Here is a 20,807-nt window from a genome sequence, read left to right as displayed (position 1 = left end):
AAATGCGAAAAAATCACACTCAATGGTGGTTGGTCATCATAGACAAAAGGGCAAACTTAAAACATTTACCTGTGAGGGCGAGGCGGTCTCTAGGGTGGCAACTTTCTCGTACTTAGGGGTCCTCTTCGATGAGAGGGGGACATGGGCCCCCCAGGTTAAGGCTAAAAGCTTGTCCGTGGCAACATCCACGTCAGCCCTAATAGGGTTTTCAAAAAGGTTGGGGGCGAGGCAGATGGAGGCTCTTCTAAAAGTTTACACCTCTAAATGCTTGTCCATCGCAACATATGGCGCCTCCATCTGGGGTTATGTTCCACTCAATAAGATCCAAAGAGTTGAGAACAGGTTTCTAAGATATCTCTTGTCTGTCCCTCAGTCCACCTCCACCTTTTCAGTACATTCCGAGGTTGGCTTGGATCATGTCTCGGATAAGCTAAAATTAGCCCCTTTAATTTTTTGGTTAAAAACATGGCTTAATCCTGAAATTACATTAAACCACGCTATCCTGCTAAATGTTATGACACTGGACTATGCAAAAAACATACCCTGGCTTGAATACCTAAGACTTTCATTTGGCCATCTAGGACGTCCAGAGCTCTTTTAAACGCCCGCATGCATTAGAAGGGAGGATGTTAATTGGACCAAGTCACACTTTATGGATAGGCTTAGATTGGCTCGCGAGGAGCAGGAATTCCAGAAATCTTCAGTTAGACGGCACTATATCCTTTGAATCTCTCCCGCTATTGAGCCATACCTTAAGATTGTATATAGACCTGTCCACAGAGTTCTACTGACTAAATTCAGATTTAATCTGATACATTATTCCTTGGGCTGTTTTCAATCGTGGTGTAAACCAGAAGAGGGTCCGCCCTGCAAATGCTGATAACTTTTCGCAACAAGATACCATGCACTTTATTATGTTTTGCGGGTTCTATAAAGGGGTAAGGAAAAAATATCTGTTTCCAATCTTGAAGGAGGCTGGCTTTATTCAAGTCAGACCGGCTCTCGCTTACCTCCAGATGTTGTCTAGCACCCGTATTAGTTTTCATGTGGCTAGTTTCCTAGTGGCAGCAAGGAGAATCAAATTGAAAAAAACGCCATTAAATGTCTTATCCTGATTGTTTTTATTAATTACTTTTAACATTTCCGATTTTTAGCAGTGTATTTGTCCCAAATGAGTTTTTTCACTGACTTTGTAAATATATGAATTATTGTATTTTTTGGATGTTTGTAAATTTTTATGCCTTTAATGATTTTAACAAATCGAATAAAGTGTATTTGACTGACTGACTGACTTATATTAGGATCCCCAAGTAATTACAATTGAAAACTTTCACAATAGGTGTCTCATCCATTACAAATCTGCGTGAACGGGTGTTCCTGGGGCCACAAGTCGTAGTAAAAGATTTGGCATGATTGACCTTTAAGCCTAAATTGGTCATAAAAGCATTCAATAAAAGTTGCAACCTATTAGCAGGACGAGACAACAGCACTGCATCATCAGCGTTTATTAAACACTGGCACAAACCTATCTCCTACGTTAGGCAAATCTTTAACATTTGATTGTAAAAAAAACCTCCAGAGATTTAATGTAAAAAAGAAATAGAAAAGGGGCCCAAATGCATCCCTTTCTCACCCCCTTGGTAACCTTAAAATTAGAAGTACAGTCCCCAGAGAGGCTATTTGAAAACTGTGCTGAACTGTCCCAATGCAGGCGTTTTACAAGTTTGATTATGCCTTTGTCAACCCTGGCATCGGTCATCGAAGCCCACAACCTACCCCTGTCCACAAGGTCAAAAGCACTAGATAAGTTCATAAAGGCCAGGTGCAGGACACCACCCCTGGCCCTTACATACTTCCCAGTGATCAAGAGCAGGTTGCGGGACTGTTGATTGTGCCCACACCTTGGCGAAAAACATATTGTACCTCTGACAAGAACCCTTTGTCTTCTGCCGACTCCTCTAACTTCTGGAGAATCACCCTACCCAAGATCTTAACAGAGGTATTCCGAAGTGAGATCGAGCGGTACCCTGCAGGGACAATGGTGGAACACCTCCAAGAGTTAGGTAATCTCGCAAAGGGAATGGCCCAAAACAGATTTGTCAATATGGGGGCCTAGAATGGTACGCTACATTTGAAAACATCAATTGCCACCTCTGGGCACTGGGCTGCTATTTAAAATAGCAATAGTTACCTCAGACACATCAAGTTGTGTCATGGTAAAAGCACCAACTGTTCCAAGGTAGGCGGCATAATTTGCCTTGCAAGGAGGATTACTTGGAAAGCTAGAATCAGCAGAGCTGAAAATTGTAAAGAGGTGGAGCAACCACTGCCAATGACATCCCAAAATGCCTTCAAGTTTCTAGATTTAGCAGCAAGCTGCAGATCTTCCCATGCCATCTCTCTGATTTACTTTCTTCTTGCCTCGAGGGTCAGCCTGTAAACCTGTAAACCCACCTTGCATACATAATGTTTCCTAAGGTTCTAGGGACAACCTGAAGGACTTGCTTCAATCCCTTTAAGGCAACAGAACAGTCTCAGTTGAACCATCTATGTGGAGGGGAACTTCCATGGTATTACTTTCTACAGACATCAGGCTATATAGTGAGACGCAGAGATTGTTAAAACTTTCCAATATGGAGTGTGGGTCTGATACCTCAGAGAAAGCACATCACACACTCTCTATCAGAGTTGAACATATCTGCAAAGAATTTGTCCAAGTTTATATTTCTCAACTTCAGCCGTAGCCCCTTTGTTGCAACCATACAGTAGGGTATCGGGAAAAGCAGGTGGGAGGGATAGAAAGGGGTAAATTATCATAGCACTCTGGACACAATATGCAGATAATAACAGGATTATGCCCGCTAATGGAAGGCAGGATAAATGACTCAACAATAAATGCGCTAGATGGAAAGAAAAAAGAATGAACTCAATCAACGACCTGTCAGCCCTCCACTTAAGTTAGTGGTTGGACTGCCCGATCTTTAACAAAATCCAAATTAAATAAATTATAGTTAACAATGCTGTGATTTAAAACATCTCCAGAGGGATTGTGCATAAAATGGGAAAGATCTTCATCATGCCAACCCGTAATGCCACATACAGTGTCTCCAGAAAAAGGGCATTTAGTTATATTAAAATTACCCAGCCATACAATAATTACACTGGCAGAGCTGTTATCTAAAAAAATGTGGATATGAAACTCTCCCGATTCAAAATCAGGTCCATAGGAAAATTAGAGAAAAAGGTAAAATAATAATTTATCAGGAGGAATATTAAACCATCTGGTAAGGTAAATAAGATTTGATACAAGGGAGTTGATTGTAATACTGTGATTTTAAGGTACTTAGCCTGCAAAGAGATAAGCACCCCAATCCCCCCCTTTGGAACGGCAAGCCAGGGAGGGTAAAGGGGGAACACAATAAGATTGATAGCCATTTACATGAAAGGTATTACTCGTCCAAGTCTCTTGACCGCATTCAGGGGTCTGGAATTTAATAAAATATCTACTTGTCATGGGTCAGGTAGCTTGATAAATCTTCTAATGTTGTAACAAAATCCACTTGTCCCTTTGGTGCCATGTAGTGCGGAGACAAATTAAGGCAGCAATCTCATAGAAGAACTATCCTATAGCCTCTCTGATTATACCAGGGCTCATACCATAGCAGTGTTTTAATACTTGTAATCCCCTTATGTTGCCACTTTCTGCAGATCTACATACTTGGGCTGAAGATAGTGGTAAGCAATAGTTTCACGGTTAGAATGCCCTTTTGAGTCAGTGCAAACCTACTGTTTTAAGGGTTTTCAACAACTCTTCTCTAATCTTTTCACATACTGAGAAATGTTGGAAATTTACTACTGACAATGGCAGATGTAAAAGGTAGGAAGGAAAGTGAACTTGCAAACACTCAAGATTTTCGCATCAGTAAATCTACACATGCATATTTGCTCATGCTAAAATGCAGTTCACATTTATTTTTTCTAGGAGTACTATTTCTTGTCCTATTTCTGTAAATTTTTGGAAATACATGAAAGCCGTATAGCTGCACTTAATGCAAGGACATAACCCATGGGAGCACTTTTGATACTTTCTGTAATAATCTGGCCCCTTATTTGGTCTGGCGTTGGCCATGACCTTTTGCGTTTATTAAAATTCTGTGTCTCTCTCTCTGTATCAGCTGGCTTCCCTGTGAGTGACAGCATTCTGCTCTTTCATAAGGAGTGTATCGGCACACAAAGTAGTTTTGTTCAGTGCCAGTAACTGTTAAACCAAAAACTATTTTTGCTTTTGCCAATGTTTGTTATAATGGTAAGGGCTCGACAGCTCCCACACCAACAAGATTTTTAAAAAACCATGCAAAAACAAGTTACACATTCACAAAACTAAAAAGCTGACCACAGATTTCGGACTTACTGGCTTTGTCAGTGCTTATTTGTGTTTCCCATAATCTTATTGAAAATGGTTACACTGATTTTCCATTATCAATATTTTTGGGAAATACTACCATGCATCAACACATGTTACTAAATTATGCTGCAAAGAGATGGTACCAGAAATTTTACAGTAGTTTAGCTAAATCTTTTTTTTCCGTGCTTTCATTTTTTTATCCCCTGTCTCCTTGGAGGACGAATTGAACATACTGGCCTTTCCCCCCCCCCCCCCCAATGTCACTGTATATATTGTACATATGTGTCACTGGATTGAATGCACTGATCACTTTGTTCACTGACAGTCACGTGCACCACATGTTTTTTGTAATGATTTTACCATTTATTGAAACTTGTGTTATCACAGAATGAAGTAATTCCTGTGTATCGTGCATACTTGTTAATATAAAGCTTATATATTTTTTGATTGGACTGTTCCGAGAGGGTTTACTTTACTTTACTGATAGATTAAACTGAATTAACCATTCTTTAAAGCAATTTCTCGCTACCCGACAGAACCACTTTGTATTCAACCACTTCATTTTTTTATGAACATTTTTTTTTAAAAGCAAAGAATCATCAATCTTGCTTTCAAGATTCTGAAAATATATGCATCAAATCAGAGTGTGTTCTGGGAGCATTATACATAGCCCCGCATTGCTAGACTTTGATAACGTGTGTACACATTTTTATACTGGAATCAATTTCAGTAGTAGTCAGAGCTTACATTTACTTAGAGCGCTCACCCTAATAATAAAGGCTTTCAATCAATGGACCATAAATACAAGTTTGAACAGCATTAACATATGGACAAAAATATTATCTTAACTGCAGACAGTGCCCTTCCGTGACCCATAACGTGGTACTGCAAACTACTGGCCAAAGAGTTTGTGCAGCAGAGGGTTGGACCTACTTGTCTCAAGGACAAATTACACGTGAAAACTTGTTGCCCTTGACCCCAAATAATATGTCCTGGGCGTAGGGCTATAGGAATTCCACAGCCCTTCCGCATAACATGTCACAATTGAGTATAGTGTCAAAACAATGTGAATTCTGTGTAAAATGCACGAATGTCAATAAAGTCTTACAAAACAAACAACAAAAAAAACAATGTGAATTGTCTAGATTCCTCTCAATAGCAGCAAACTTCCAAGAAGGAAAATGTATTACACCAGGGCCAGTAACAATATTTGGTAGAATCAATGTCCAAAATAGGAGAAACTCTGGGGGAATTATGCTCCAGCAAGGGAGTAAAAGTATCTGCTGGAACAGTTATAACAGGCTTTGAGAGGAGTAATATTCTCACATTAATGCAACAGATCTTAAAAACCAAATAAACACCCAAACACATTATGAAAAGAAAAGTACTTCCAATCCACTGTGTAACAATGATATACCAGATTTTTTTCAATAAACACTTTTTAAGCAGGTTACCAAAACATATATAGCTTGCACTTTTACCGCTAATAAAAATAAAAGCATACAATAAAAAAAGTTGGAAAAAAGCCCTAATGTTACCACCAGGATGCAAAGGTATAGCCAGTTTAATAACAAACAGTAAGGGTGGGATCGAGAAATTCTAAAAGCACGGATTGTAATATTGAATTATGAAAAATTAGAATGTAAGCCCTTCCTTAAATATCTACCAGTTAGGAGAGATTCTGAAACTGGTTCTGAGGAATGAATGGATAAAGACAGACACGCAATAAGATTTGAAAACCATACAAACAACCCTAATGTTGTACAATTGACCATAAGATCAAAGACCCACGTGACATACGTTGCATGTACAAGTCGTTTTTTACAATATTGTTCAGTTTATGTAGATATTAATTATGCTAATGTGTTACAGGGCTGTACATAGTACTAATAATGGACCCTTCAAAGTGATGAACACGAGCTAAACGTCTGGAAGTAGAGCTGATCGGGAAGTTGAAGTTCAGTCAGAGAACGGATAGCTCCTGTCCGATACGCTTTGATCACCTCTCCCACATTCATGACTGTAGGCAGGGCCACTGGAATTATGCAATTGTGCTGCCACAGTGATTTTCTCATAATTGTAGATTTGCCATCATCTGCCGTATAATCTGCAGATGTTAACAAAAAAAAGTGTTTCTAGTTCAAACGGTTCGAAAGTTAGGAAAAACAGCGACACTTGTTGCTGTGCAGTGGAAGGTCCTTTGCAAAGGTTGACTGGTCACCTTTTTGTAGCTTGTTGCTTTATGTGGGTGTTAAACCAGTACTAATAATGTGCAACTTTTCCCCAGTGTTAACAAGTGTAAAAATGACAAAATAATGAAGTGATACAATCACAAAATTTGCAGCATAATGTCCCATAATTAGTCTTTTCTTGCCGCATAATTTACTCAACCCCGGCACATAATTTGTCCCTCCCCAGCCGCATAATTCCAGTGGCCCCGAATGTAGATGATCCTAAACCGCGCAGGGTTCAGTGCAATGCACAACCTCAGGCCGCGGATTCCAAAGAACATTCCTCTGTGCTTCAGTTGTCTGAAGGTTCAATAGATGAAGTGTGACGTTGCTGAAAATAGGGCCTGGAAGATAGTACGGGGCTAGTTTTTTCAAATAAAAATTAGGCATTGTGGACAGTGAAGAGGACTTTGAACAACATCCCTTTCTACATCCACTGTGAGCCATTGCAGGGGTTCCAAACGTGGTTTTCATGGGTGTGGTACTAGTATGTCATTGCCTTAATATCATCTCACAAATATTTTGGGTCCTTTTCATAAAAGCATTTTGGAGTGTGTAAAAAAGTGTCCAGTATTCTTTTGCATAATCTTAAATGAGTTTGTGATTTGTCCCTGAAGCGTCTCTCTATTAGCAAAGGTGTAAAGAGATCACAATCCTTTCTATTTGTACTAACCTTTCATGAATATTCCCTCAACCTTCTCGTTTTATTCCCATTTCAGATGTTTTGGGGCCAATTCTAACAAGCATTTGCAATGCAATAGGTCTCGCATTATTAAAGTTTCAGCTATTGGCATTGCTAAATAATGCAACACCAAAAAGCTCAAACTTGAATAATGCGAGACCTATTGCATTGCAAATGCTTGTTTCTAAGTGGGATAAAAGAGACTGTGTGTGGGGCCAAATATATTTGCTAAGGAATTCTGTTTTGCATTCAAAGCATTTCCATGCTTTAGTGATCTGAGCAGGATGTGACTGACGTGAGCACACCGTAACCAAATGCCTTTTTACAGAGCTTCCTGCTCTAGAAGCTGGGATTGTTAGGAACACTGGCACCAACGTGGACAAGGACAAGGACGGAGCTCCCCCCCAAGGATTATGAGAGTGTAGAAATAGGAACGGCTCATAACACAATTGGAACTTGAAACTTGAGAAAAAGAAGACATTTTATTAAATGATACAGTCCGGGCATTGAGAGACGGAAAAACAAATGACATGCGTGATTACGTTGTTTTAAATGTAGGCAATGCACATTTTGCATTTAAACGGACAATTAATAAATACAAATGGATCAATAAACATCAGTCATTTTTAAAGTGTTCAAATTGACCCTTGATGTAGTCTTCTTGTTTTTGATCACCTTTGATATATATATATATATATATATATATATATATATATATATATATATATATGTCTTATGAACTACACATCAGAATCTAATCTCTGCCCTATGGCTCTTTTGATGTTTGATTTAGTTGCTTTCACTCAAGTTCGTGCTATATAAAAAAAAAACTATTGCAATGCAATAGGTCTCACATTACTGAATCTTTGAGCTTGTAGTGTTGCATTATTATTAGCAATGCCAACAGCTCAAACTTTTATAATGCGAGACCAATTGCATTGCAAATGCTTTTTAATGTTTGGCAAGATACAGTTGAAATAAAACACCCACTGTTATCTTAGTTTAGTGGCTCTTTTAATGGCTAGTGTGAAGTGAAGGATGTTCTGTGGAATTAGCTCATTAAGGGAGGAAGAAATTGGCATTTCCATGTTTTGTGGTATTTAATTGTTTTGAAATCTTGATGAAGTGTGTGGAAAACAAGTGTAGGCCAGAAATGCTCCCCCCCCCCCTAGTAGAGCTTGAGTGAACGCGCGCACCCCCTGCAGTCAGTGTGGATTCTGCCAAGAGGTCCTTGCTGGTGTGTTGACCAACCGAGAGTGTCCGAGGGGCCAACATGGCGGCTTTACGGAAGAAGGCGGCAGTTGGGGTATGTGTTTTAAGACCACCACCACCACCCCCGCTGCTGAGTGCCGCCCCGATCTACCTGGCTGGAGTTACGTCCATATCTATGGTGGGAAGGGCGAGTGGGTCTTCCATTACCCTTGTGTGTTTCTTGAATGAGGGGGGGATATATTTCCTGATGGGTGCAAGCTGGTACTATGCAGCAGACAATGAATTGTGAACTCTTAGGCATGAGAGAGCCCTGGGCCTGCGCCCCCCATATGTCTAGGCCGTTCTTTGGTGCTCTGTAAATAAGAGGTGATTGTTGGACTTGCAGTTTCTTGTGAAGTCTGGGCACGTTGGGGTAATGCACGTTGGGTTCAAAATCAACGAGGAAAGCTTTGTGGGTGGAGGCTGAGTTAGCGAGGATCACAAATGGTACTGATTTGATGATCAAAGTAGAAAAGGGATCAGGGTGCAACTTGGATATGTGATGGTTGCAATTGAAATAGGGAAGATAGAATAGGAGTGGCACTGAATTTGTCCTGTTAAGGTGCAGAGAAGTGGGTAGCACTTTGGAACGATGTGGGTTGTTTTATGTTTTGGGGTATTGATTGTGAAAGGATGTGTATGGTTGGCTTTAGATAGTGGAGGTCGGTGTATAGGAAGCTGCTGATAGCATGGAGAGCGAAGATTTCAAGCCACCATTTTATGCCAAATACTGCTTGTGTTCAGGTTTTCTTGCGTTCTGGTGTTTCGTCTTGCATTTAGGCAAGTGTGCATTTTTAGAAAGAGTAGAATATGAGTCCGGTCTGGGGCAACTGTAGCTCCTTCGTTAAAGTTAGGCAAGGTCTGTGCTCGCTTCCCCTAGAGGGTTCTGTGGGAAAGTAGAGCCGGGCCCTGATAAGATTATGGCAGCGCGCGCACCACAGAGGAGCGGGGGCGAGGGAGCGCGGCAGCGCGGCGAACGCACGCTGATGTGCGTGCTGGACAAGGCTGGGAATGGGCGTTGCAACGGCGGGACATGCGCCCGCCCTTGCCCAATCCCGTGCTGTTTAAAAAAGAAAAACATGCTAAACCAATGGCAGGCGGCGAAAGCCTGCTCACGCACAAGCGTGTGTGCAGCTTTCAGAACCCCCTTGCAAGAGGTCTCGCGCTGCACGAGCAACACTAGGCGCGAGACCTAAAAAGGTATACAAGAGTACATAAAAAAGTACTATGGAATTAAGTTTTCAAGTATTCCAAAACTTATTTGTGAGAAGATTTCTATTGTTTTTCAAAAATAGTGCCTCATTGGTGTTAATAATGGATAATCTACACCCAACTGAGCAATATTATTATACACAATATTTATACCATTATATTTTTGTTAGACGACATTTAGATAGTATATAACAGGATTTATATTTTGGCAGATGGGATACCCGTCAACGCTGTGAGGGACTAACACGTCCGCTGAGATAAATCTGGCCCTTAGACAACAATATCCTGACCTGCACCACTTCATGTGCTCTCAGGCCACCTGGTTTGGAAGTCTTTGTCGCCTATCCATGAGTTTATTCGGGAGAACTATGTATACAATAATAGATCGTACAGATGGTCAGTATGGAGGAATGGGCAGATTCCTCAGAGGGAGAGCTGGAAATTGATGCTTTTGCCACCACATTGATCATGGAGGTGAAGGGCATTTCTTAATTAAATATAACTCCCATGAACGGAGCTTCCAGCATGGTGGTGTGCCCATACTGCCGGGGGGGGGGGGGGGCAATAGTAAGGTGGCAAATTCGATTCTATTCCACCTGGGTCCAAGATCGTTATTTTACACATAAAAACACGTGAAAACATGCTCCATGCAAGTGGTGATATTAGTCTAGTTTGTTGGCCTAGCAAACTTAAATAAACTCTGAACATATGTTTGAAAGTTAACCTGATACTGCTTTGTGAACGTTGTAAGCAGGTGCATACATGCATTCAAGTTCAACAGTCAAGGTGGGAACTCTGTGGTACTCTGTAAAAACAACAAATTAGTCATGAAGTCTGTCTCAAGTAATGAGATGCACTGATTCACACCTGCAGCATTGCAGGCTTGCACTAACTGTGTATGGTTCAAAACTTTTTTATTACATTTATATACAGGGAGCACGAGGCTCTGCTTCAATATTCTACATTCTTCCTGTGTCAACCACTGTGTTCCTCCCCGCCACCCACTCCCTCCCTCGCGGGGTACTCACTTTGAAGGTCTTTATCCTGTAAGGCATTACATTGCATCAAAAGCAATGTAATGCCAGGTAGTGCCAGCCTGTGGAGTGTCCCTCACCTCAGTTTAACTCAGTAAGCGTAGGAATCTAGAGCATGTTAACTCTCTAAAGTCTAAAGATAAAAGGGCAATGAAGCGGTGTCATAGCTCCCTGTACAAGTAGCCCCTGACGATGAGCGGAAGGATGATCCTCTCAATAACCAGTATATACCGGACATGGTGGATCCAACCCAAATATGTTGGGATTTTATTAGCACCCCAGTGTGGCGAGAGGTTCCAAAGGGCTGCTTCCAGCGTAAGCTCGATATATCGCCCCGTGCGAGATTTGAGGGGAAACTTTTTTTTAATATTCTTTTTATTAAACAAAAACCTAAGAAAGTTTAGCATCAGGTGAACAACAATTGACATATATCACAACAACAGGAGAGTAAGGGTACGTAAGTCACTCCTATACCCCCAATAAATATATATAACAACATCAAAAGAGTGACCCAAGTGATACAATGATTTTATCATAAAGCCACTTAGAGCGAAGGATATTCCCAGTGGGAAAACACAAGTGAGAGACAACACAAGGAAAAAAAACTTTCTTTTGAAGAAGAACCCTCACTCACCACCTAGTGGTGACATGCTTCATCATAGGATCCCCACTGGGGAGACCGAATGTCACCCCAGTGTGCTACAACGCCTGATTTACAGCGGAGCTGGTTTTTTGGAACAAAGAGAAAGTGCTCAAGTGTGGTGACAGTGAATCTAAAAAGTAACAGCACTACCCTAAACAATTTTATTAAATGGTCTGCTATTACCATTAAAAACAAGTGAAAAGGACACCTAGTGGTCTTACTATTTAAACCACTTAATCCAAAACCACTTCAACTTCAACCATCTGGGCTCTCAAGACTTCACTGGACTTCACTTTGGGACCTGAAGCTGCAACTGGGAAGACTCCTGTTGCTCCTGGGCTCGTCGACCTGCCATCTTCTGTAAAGTCTGTGTGCTGTGCTCCATACAGGGTCTTCCCAAGGCCTGTGGACATCCAAGACACATGAAGGAATCTCCCTTGGAGCGAAGGAGTCACTCCCCTGCATCTGCAGGCACTGCAACAAAGCTGACCGGTCTGCTGTTCCTGAGCTCCTACGGACTCCGAAAGGTTCAGCAACACAGGTGGTGGTTCTGCAACTCCCTTGAGGTCTGCACTGTCTTCACAGCAAGTTTGAAGCAAGTATCCTTGGAGCATTACTGGAGTCAAGCTATCCTGGCTGAAGACGGCTGATAGCCAGAAACAGGTCCTAGGATGCTTGATTCCGGTCCAGGAAAGACATGGCTTGGCAGTTCGGGCTGGACTGTTCCCATGAGGCACAAGGTCAAGGCTGATTTGCATATGGCCATGTCTGAACTGGGGTGGTGTGGAGTGCAAAAAAAACGATGGATTTAGGTCCAGATCTCTGTACTGGGGTGAATGCATGACATTGTTCTGCATTCTGTCCATCAACTGTTGTTTTTGTTCGTGGAGCATTACCCCTGTGCATTGTGTCGACTTGCCATTGCCAAGGCTTGTTGACTCTCTCCCAGACACAGGAGAGCAGCCCCACTACTCCAAGAAACAGGGTTCCTTTTACTGCACTGTGTCAACAAAAGGGGATCTCTTAGAGAAATTAACAATCGGACAAGTCACACTCCACTGTCTTCACAACCAAATACTTTTCACTGTCAGTCTTAAAAGGACCCAAGAGGCAATTATACAAAATCGTTTTGATAGAACATATCATAAAACAAATTATACAATTGTAAATATCATCTTAATACAAATATTTAAAAGGATACATTCCACAGATATTATTAAAATCTTATATAGAGAGAGACATCAAAAACAAGATATACATATTTGTCATTCAAAACGCTAGGTAATTTGAAGGACTCAACTATTTAAAACACTTTTTTAAAAATAGTTTGTTGTTCCTCAAATGTAACAACAACAGGGAACCAGCTACTTTAGAACAACAATAATTGTATCTCTCTAGTCAGGCATGTAATATTCACCAGCTTTTTATTGTTTGAATGAGATACACCATCAAACAGCCAGGTCATTGTGAACGTGAAACTCTTTCATATTTTATTTTGGTGCTCACATGGATGTTTGAGGCCTGACCTCCTAACGCCAGTTAGGATCATACATGATTGTTACAAAGATATTTCATAGACACCACGGCCTACACTCCTCTAAAGCATTGTTCCGGTAGGTCTATCGGTATTCTACCAATTTGATGGCCGAGAAGCATTTAGAGAATCCTATGTTTAAAATTCTGATCCCAGGCTGTGTTGCTGGGGACTGACCATCCCTCCAAATGTCACCGGATTTTAATCACCACACCAATTTCATTTTCCTCTGTTGTGGTGTATTCTCGTAACACTTGTCTCTGCGTCCTACGTGTTCCTTGTGGAAGGAAAACATATCTATGAAATATCCTTGAAACGATCAAGTATGATCCTAACTGGCATTAGAAGGTCAGGCCTCAAGCAACCATGTGTTCACCAAAATAAAATACAAAAGGAGTTTCACGTTCACAATGACCTGGCTGTTTGATTGTCAATAGTGTAACTCACTCAAACAACGATAAGAAAAAGCTGGTGAATATTACATACCTTTCTAGAGAGATAAAAATTATTGTTGTCCTGAAGAAGGTGGTTTGTGCATCCCTCTAGATATTTAGGGGTTTATGTTTATTTATTTATTTATAAAGTTTTATATAGCGCGAACTTGATCCCGGAGGATATCAGAGCGCTTTACAATTTGAGGCAAAGGTAAGATAGAGTGAGGGCGATTGGGTGTATGTTGAGTAAAAAGAGGGTGAGTGAGTGCGCAGTTTGAAGCAAAGCATCTGGTATTGTGTATAAATGTTGCATCGCCAGGCACTTCAAAAGACTCCTGGACTTGTGGAATACCAGAAGAGCACTGAACCTGCTGTCTTAGACCTGAGAAGAGCCTAGAAGACTGGACCTGCGCTCTCTCTTGATACCAAGAAAAGAAGAGGATTCCAAGTGTCATATGGCTGACCTCCTGTTAACGCTAAAGGGCACAACAAGTTACAAGAGGCTTTTTCCTGCAGCTGCTCAGTTGACCAGTGACAACTGGACATACACTGGTCTCTTCTGCTTGTCCTCTGCCTGATACTCTATGCTCTATGAGTCACTATTTTATTTATTTATTTATATACTTGAGGTTTTATAGAGCGCAAACGTGGCCCGTTAGGGTATCAGAGCCCCGTTAGGGTATCGGAGCGCTTTACAGGGAGTACACATTACGTACAGGTTAGGCACAGGCAAAACACAAATATGGGTATTAGGGAATTGACTACAGGGACTACAGGGAATTGACTTAGGACAAAAGCCAGAGTTATATACAATAATCAGTGCAGTACCATAATCAGCAGAGTGACATGTCAGCGATAAAATGAGAAAAACAGCAATTGTATAAGAGGGGAGATATGATAGCAAAAGACAGAGAGAACCAGCAGAACATTTGAAGGAGTGACAATTGGTACACAGAAAAAGGACAAGCAGTACTGGAGATTATGCACAGAAACAAAAGCCATGACAAAAGGTGGTATGCGTGACACAGTTATTGGAGGAACTTGCTCATTAGGAAGGTTTTACCTTCCTTTTTTGAGATTGACAGAGAAGGTATTCTTCTGCTGGAGGATGGTAGCGAGTTCCAGATTCTTGGTGCAGCCCCAGCGAACGCTCTGTGGCTGAAGCACACGGTCTGTGGCGGACCAGGAGTTCCTGAATCTCCCAGATACCATGATTTTCTGGGCGATATATGCCGGGGAGTTCATGTACAAGGCCTTGCATGTGATACAGGCCAGCTTGAGCTGTATTTTGGCTTCAAAAGGAAGCCCGTTCAAGGCCTTCAGATGTGGTCAAACTTTTTAGAGCCAGATAAGAGTTTAGCTGCTGCGTTGAGGCAAGCTTTTAGAGGGGCCGTGGAATTCTTTGGTAGGCCAGCTAGGGTAGAGCAGCCGTATTCAGTTCTGGAGATAACCAACGCCTGAACTGCGGTTTTTAGGTCAGCGGATTCAAGGAAGGGTTTTAGTTTTCTCAAGTAGCTCAGGTGGAACCTGGCAGTTTTGGCCATCGAGTTGATGTGTTCACGCATTTTCAGGTTGCTGTCCAAGGTTATACCGAGAGATTTGGCAGAATCCACTATGGTTGGTGTGCAGTTGAGTGCTGTGATTGAGTTACTCCATTCCAGGAGGTCATTGGAGTTTTTAGGGGGGGGGAGATGAGAAGGAACTCCGTTTTTTGGGCTTTCAGTTTGAGCTGGTTGTTGGCGAGCCATTGAACAGTCAGTTTCAGGGCGTCATTCAGATAGGTAATCTCCCCTAGAGAAGAGATTTTGATGTAAATCTGGGTATCATCGGGGTACAAGTGGAAGGAGATGACCACGCTAATATTTCCACCCTCCTTGGGGGTGATGCTTATCAGGTCCTCGGACGACACTTCTGTCTGAATCCACTGTCTTGGTATCTCCTGTTTTAATGGTCTCATGCCAAGCAGAGACATGTATAGACACACTGAAAATTTTCTGGAGAGTTTGATGGCCAGATTTGTTAGCATTTGTTGTCTATCCTGTGAGAGAATGGCTTTGTTTTGAATTGTATCCAGGTTGAAACCTAGAAACATTATATTCTGCTTTGGAATAGTTGATGACTTCTGATGATTCACAGTGATACCTAGTTTGAGAACAATGTGAGGCAACCTTTTCCAGCGTTGGACGCTTGCAATGGTGGTGGGGGTTTTAGGAGCTAGTCGTTCAGGTAGAGGAAAAGCTGATGACCTTACTTTCTGAGAGTGGCTTCTACTGAGGCAAAAACAACTGCATAGGGAGGGGCGGCTTCGAGCCCCAAACCAATCGCACTGCTTAATTGTGCAATTTTGGCAGTCATTAGGATTTGGCAGGTCTAGGATGAGTCTCCATTCCCCTGTTTTCTTTTTGATAAGAAAACAAACAGGAGTAAAAACCCATGCCTCTCTGGGAAAACTTAACTTTTTCGATTGCTGCCTTGGCAAGCATGATAAGGGCTTATTTTGAGTGTAAGTGAAGACGAGGGTGTGTGCTCCCCTTGGTGGATTGTTTGGAAGTCTCTCAAAAAACTCAAGGGTATGGCCGTAGGTGACAAGATCCAATACCCATCTGACTGAAGTTATTTTGTTGCCATTTATTGAGGTAGTTGGTAATGTTCGCACACACTAAATGGTGAAGAAGTGGAGGTAGCTGGCACCTGATTGAGCTGACTGTTTATGACCAGTGTCTCGACTCTGCGTGAGTTGCTTCCGCAGATGGCCTTTCTTTGTGTATGGCAGCGTGGGCAGTTGATGGTAGGGTTGTTGTTGGTAAGCAGCTCTCTACTGTGAGTGGAAGGGCTGATACTGTTGGGAGCACTGGTATTCTCCTCTGTAGGTCATAAAACCTCTTCCACTTGCCCCTTGAAATGGCATCTTTCTGAATTGAAGAGTGCCAAGGGATCTGGCCGTGACTGTGTCTGTCTTGATGGCCACCAGAGCATCATCTATGTGCTTTCCAACTAGGGTTTTGCAATGGGACAACAGGGTGAAATAATACGGCTAGGGCAGATGTATGATGAAGGTGGTTTTAGGTCATTCTCCGCCTTAAAAGACGAGTTTGGGATACCCCAGAACTCATTTTTCAAGTACCTGCAAGTTAGGAATTATGTCTTACAAGGGAAGGGACTGTTTGCCCTCCCTCATACTTCTGATGCACTGCGGCCTATCTTCAATACCTCTGCTCAAGGTCAGATTGGGAAAGCTTATCGGAGCTTTATGCGTGTAACGGTGGATGACGGTTTGGCGATGGTAGCCAAAATTAATCATATGTTCGCAATTGGAATTAGTATGGAAGAGTTTTCTGATTCCTTGGCTACAATCAATTCTGCTGTTTCTTCGATTAATTTAAAGCTGCATCAACATCATATTATGTTCATGCTATATTACACCCCGCAGATAATCTCAAAATGGGCAACCTCCCAGGTTTCCTCGAAGTCATATTGCCCTAAGTGCAACATGTATGCTGCTGATCTTAGACATATGTCTGTTGTGTGTCCCCGCCTAACTGCATTCTGGTTTGAGGTTGCTTTGGTGCTGAGTGGGTTATCAGGTACACTGATTCACTTAACGGAGAAAGGAATAGTTTTGGGGTCGGTCATCAATTCAGGCTGTTTATCTAAACCTCTAGCTTCAATCATTATTATTTCTGCACGGCTCTGCATTGCCAGGGCCTGGATTGAGGTAGCTAGTCCCAAGATTACTGACTTTTGGTTGGTACTAATGGGGGGTTTTGAAATGGAATTGGTGCTAGCAAAAGCTCGGGTCTACAGTCAAGGTTGAAATTTGGGAGGGTGTGGTCAAGGTCGCAATGGGATTAATTGCTGTTGTATGCCCAAAGTCTCCAGTATTATTTAGGTTTGTCCTACTATATTGTGGTTTCATCTATTTTTTTATGCATTTTTATTTCCATTTCACCTGGCCTGGACCAAGATTATTATTATTTATTTGACTGTCTGATATGACTCATGTCGATGTTCTAATACTCGATAATTTGGGTTGTTTTTGTCGCTCCTATCGTTTTCTGTGCTACATATGCTTTTTTGTTTATGCTATACCTGTGACTTAAAAAAATAAAAGATTATTTAAAAAAAAAAAAAAAAAAGAGTGGCAAGGTATCTGGCCGTGACTTTGTCTGTCTTGATGGCCACCAGAGCATCATCTATATGCTTTCCAAATAGGGTTTCGCAATGGGACATTTTACACTCTTTTACCTTGTGCTGGGGATAGAGGCAGTAGAGACAGTCCTTATGTGGGTCATCCACATGTAGCCTTTTCTTTCCACATGTTTTGCAGGGCCTGAAAAGGCAGTTTTATTTCGATATTTCAGACATTGTAGCAGTAGTATTAATAATTTCCAAAACTGAGCATCGCTCAGGGAGGCTCCCTTCACACAACCAGCAGTAAAAAAAACTGAGGGACTCAGCCTCTCTTAGGAGTGTGCTACATGGTGCTATTGCCGGATTGGTTAAAGTTTGAAGTTTGGTCCTTTAAAAAGGACATAGATAGGCTATTAAAGGGATTGTTCATGGATAGTATAGCCTATGATAGTGATACATACTTGTTTATTATGCTACCATGGGACTCCCACTTTGACGACAAAGAATGATTCAAGCATGTGAATCTATGAACAATCCAATACTGGAGAACAATCCAATTTCCTATATTGGGGTTCAGCGGTGGGTTCCAGGACTTGGGTTTTTCAGTACCACTCAGTGATTTAGGATAAAATAAAAAGTCTCTTTTGTAATTGAACATCAAAATTATTTTTTTTATTTTTAAATTGACTTATAATTTTGAATTGATCCTTTTTTGAGTTTTCAAAAGTTTCATTGCTACCCTCCAACTTTGAACCTGTGATTTCTGAAAAATGGACGTGGATTTGAGCAGTATTGAGAGTCTCAGCATTACAGATCTGAGGAGGATGTAGAAGGAGAGAGGGCTGAAGCTGGTAAAGAAGTTAAGCCATTCCATGGGGAGCCCATATGTTGAGTAATCTCCATGGAACTACTATATTGTAGCTCCCTCATGCCAGATGCTACCTGAAGGTGACACCAGTCAATCTAACCCATCCAAATTATAGAGGGGGTCAAAGGAATTAAAAGTTGGGATGCCGTATCTGTAATATGGGATACTACTGTTGGTATCAGATACAGGGGCCTGCTCAGACCATAAAGAAGGTTGGTAAAAAATGCCTAGAGGAACCACACCCATCCCCCCTGTTCTAGCCATATGGTGCCTGGACAATTCAAGAATACCTCTGACCAGTTGCGGGGATCTAAAGGTAATCACAACACAATGCCCTGCTATGATTTGGATGCATTGCCTACCCAGGGAATTCGGCGAGCCATCTTAAACTCTGAGAATAGAGCATTAGTATGGCCCGTTTTGATAGCGAGTGCGTGTAGTGCCTTGTTTTTCAGGGAGGACCAATGCTCAAAAGCTCCCTGTTGTAGAGGGGGTATGTTAGTTAGAACAACAGTATGAGGTGTACCCTCTGGTGGGAGATGTAAAAAAGCCGGCTCTGATAGATAGTTGTCTTTCTGACTCCCATTGAGCCCCCTAGTTTGCTCCTTGGTCTGTGGCCTGATAGAATTTACCTGATTCACCTGCGGCTCACTCCACCAATCTCTGTGGGAGGTTGGTGGGTCAGTTGGGTGGATTGCATGCTGGGAGCCATTCAAACTACTTCGCGTTCAGAAGTAACTATAGGCCTCGTGCCGGGGCGGTATTAACTACATGTGTGTTATGCTGGATGCTCGGGCCATGGAAACACAGAGGGTTATTGAGAGTGAACTCAGACTCGCGGGATATCTGTACAGATGGATGTGGGTACTCCAATGAGCGTTTGACGGCCCCTTCCAGGCTCTGTAGCCTTTCTTCTATAGCAGCTAACTTAGTTAACACTGGTCTAATTAGGGTTGAAAAGATACCCTCCAGTTTTTCCCAGATGACTGGCTGGATCGTGTCGGGTGTTTCCCCCATTACAAGGGTGGCCCCTATGCTCTCTTGGGTTTTCTGGCTCTGTCCCTATATTATTTTGCCTGTAATGCGTATTTTTATGGGTGTTAAGTCCCTGCCCACGTCTTTTTTTTTGATGGGGGCACTAATTCTTTGCCCTGGCTGATCTTCATTCTTTGGCCTCTCGTTTGAACATTGGGATTATTTATTATAGCTTAGTTAGGTGCTTCCCAGGCAGTCACAGGTGGGGCTGATGGTGTCGGCATAGTATCCTCCCCCTGGGGCGGTGTCAGCAATGAGGCCTGTTTAGGTGGGTCAGGCTTTAGGGCGTCCCTTTGGCAGAGGAGCTAATACTTCTGAGTGGTGAATTAATGGGCTCAGGGGACCAACTTGTGGCTCGAGTAATAGCCTACGCTTCGTTAGGATGATTTCATGCCTTAGGACCGACTCAGCCCTTTGCAAAAAGGCATTGAGGGTCCCAACTACCCCCTGTCCCGTAAGGGGTTTTTGCTTGCTCATCCTCAATCACTTTCTATGTTTTGACTCTGAGGCAAGTTGGTATATTCTCAGATATAACCAAGTTCCTGTGGGGGAGCTGCTTACAAATATACAGTCTAACAACAGTCAACTAAGTGTAAAATCACAATGTATACGGAGATCAACAGTGGTACGGCTAGATGTTACCATGCAAATGTCAATACCGTGGCCCAGCCCAGCCTCTGACTGGCCCGCCCTTGGTCCGGGCTTGGTCCCGCACCGCGGGGTGAGAGGCAGCGCTATAAGCGCAATGACCCCGCCTCCCCCTCACTCGCGGCACACAGGGCAGCTGTGTGGAGAGTGATGTACTCTGGGGGTAGCAGTCCTCCACAGAGTGTGCAGGTAGGCAAGATTGATGGCAAAAATGCGCAGAGAAGGCATTGTGTTTATATCTCCAGGCAGGAGATATTGCAATTTGTCTGTGAGTATGTATAATAAATATATATTTTTAGGACTATACGGTGTGGTTCTTTGTCGCTTAACCTATACCATAATATTAGGTACTGGTAAAATAAGCTGCTTTACGCTCCTTCTGGACAAAGCCTGAAGGCTGCTCTCCACAGCTAGCACTTAGAACGCTTTCTAAGATTGTCTAAGACCACAAAAATCATCATATGGGTGGTCTGGGTTAGTGCAGGGTGCTACACTTACATAAGTGAGCACCATTGTGAGAAGGGAGAGGCCACCATATTGCATAATTCACCGAACTCACCCGTGCTGCTGAGACATTCTAGAACGCCAACAACCCCATCCCTGCAAGAACAGAATGAAAGGGGCTAAAACTAAATCAAACTCTTACACGCAGGAAGGAGGCGGGCCCACCCTGCTTAGGAATCAATCAGGAGAACGGAA

The 20,807-nt window shown here is 42.3% G+C and overlaps 1 protein-coding gene across 2 annotated transcripts in view; it reads right to left on the bottom strand.

Annotated features, from left to right (window-relative positions):
* PLBD1 (phospholipase B domain containing 1) overlaps positions 1 to 20,807 on the bottom strand; it is a 386,856-nt gene that overhangs the window by 273,728 nt on the left and 92,321 nt on the right. The gene's annotated exons all lie outside the window — the stretch shown is intronic.

The sequence above is a fragment of the Lissotriton helveticus genome, chromosome 1_1 (genome assembly GCF_964261635.1).
Source record: "Lissotriton helveticus chromosome 1_1, aLisHel1.1, whole genome shotgun sequence".
Classification (NCBI taxonomy): Eukaryota; Metazoa; Chordata; class Amphibia; order Caudata; family Salamandridae; genus Lissotriton; species Lissotriton helveticus.
Note: the sequence above shows the minus strand (reverse complement) of the source record. Positions and strands in the feature narration are given on the sequence as shown.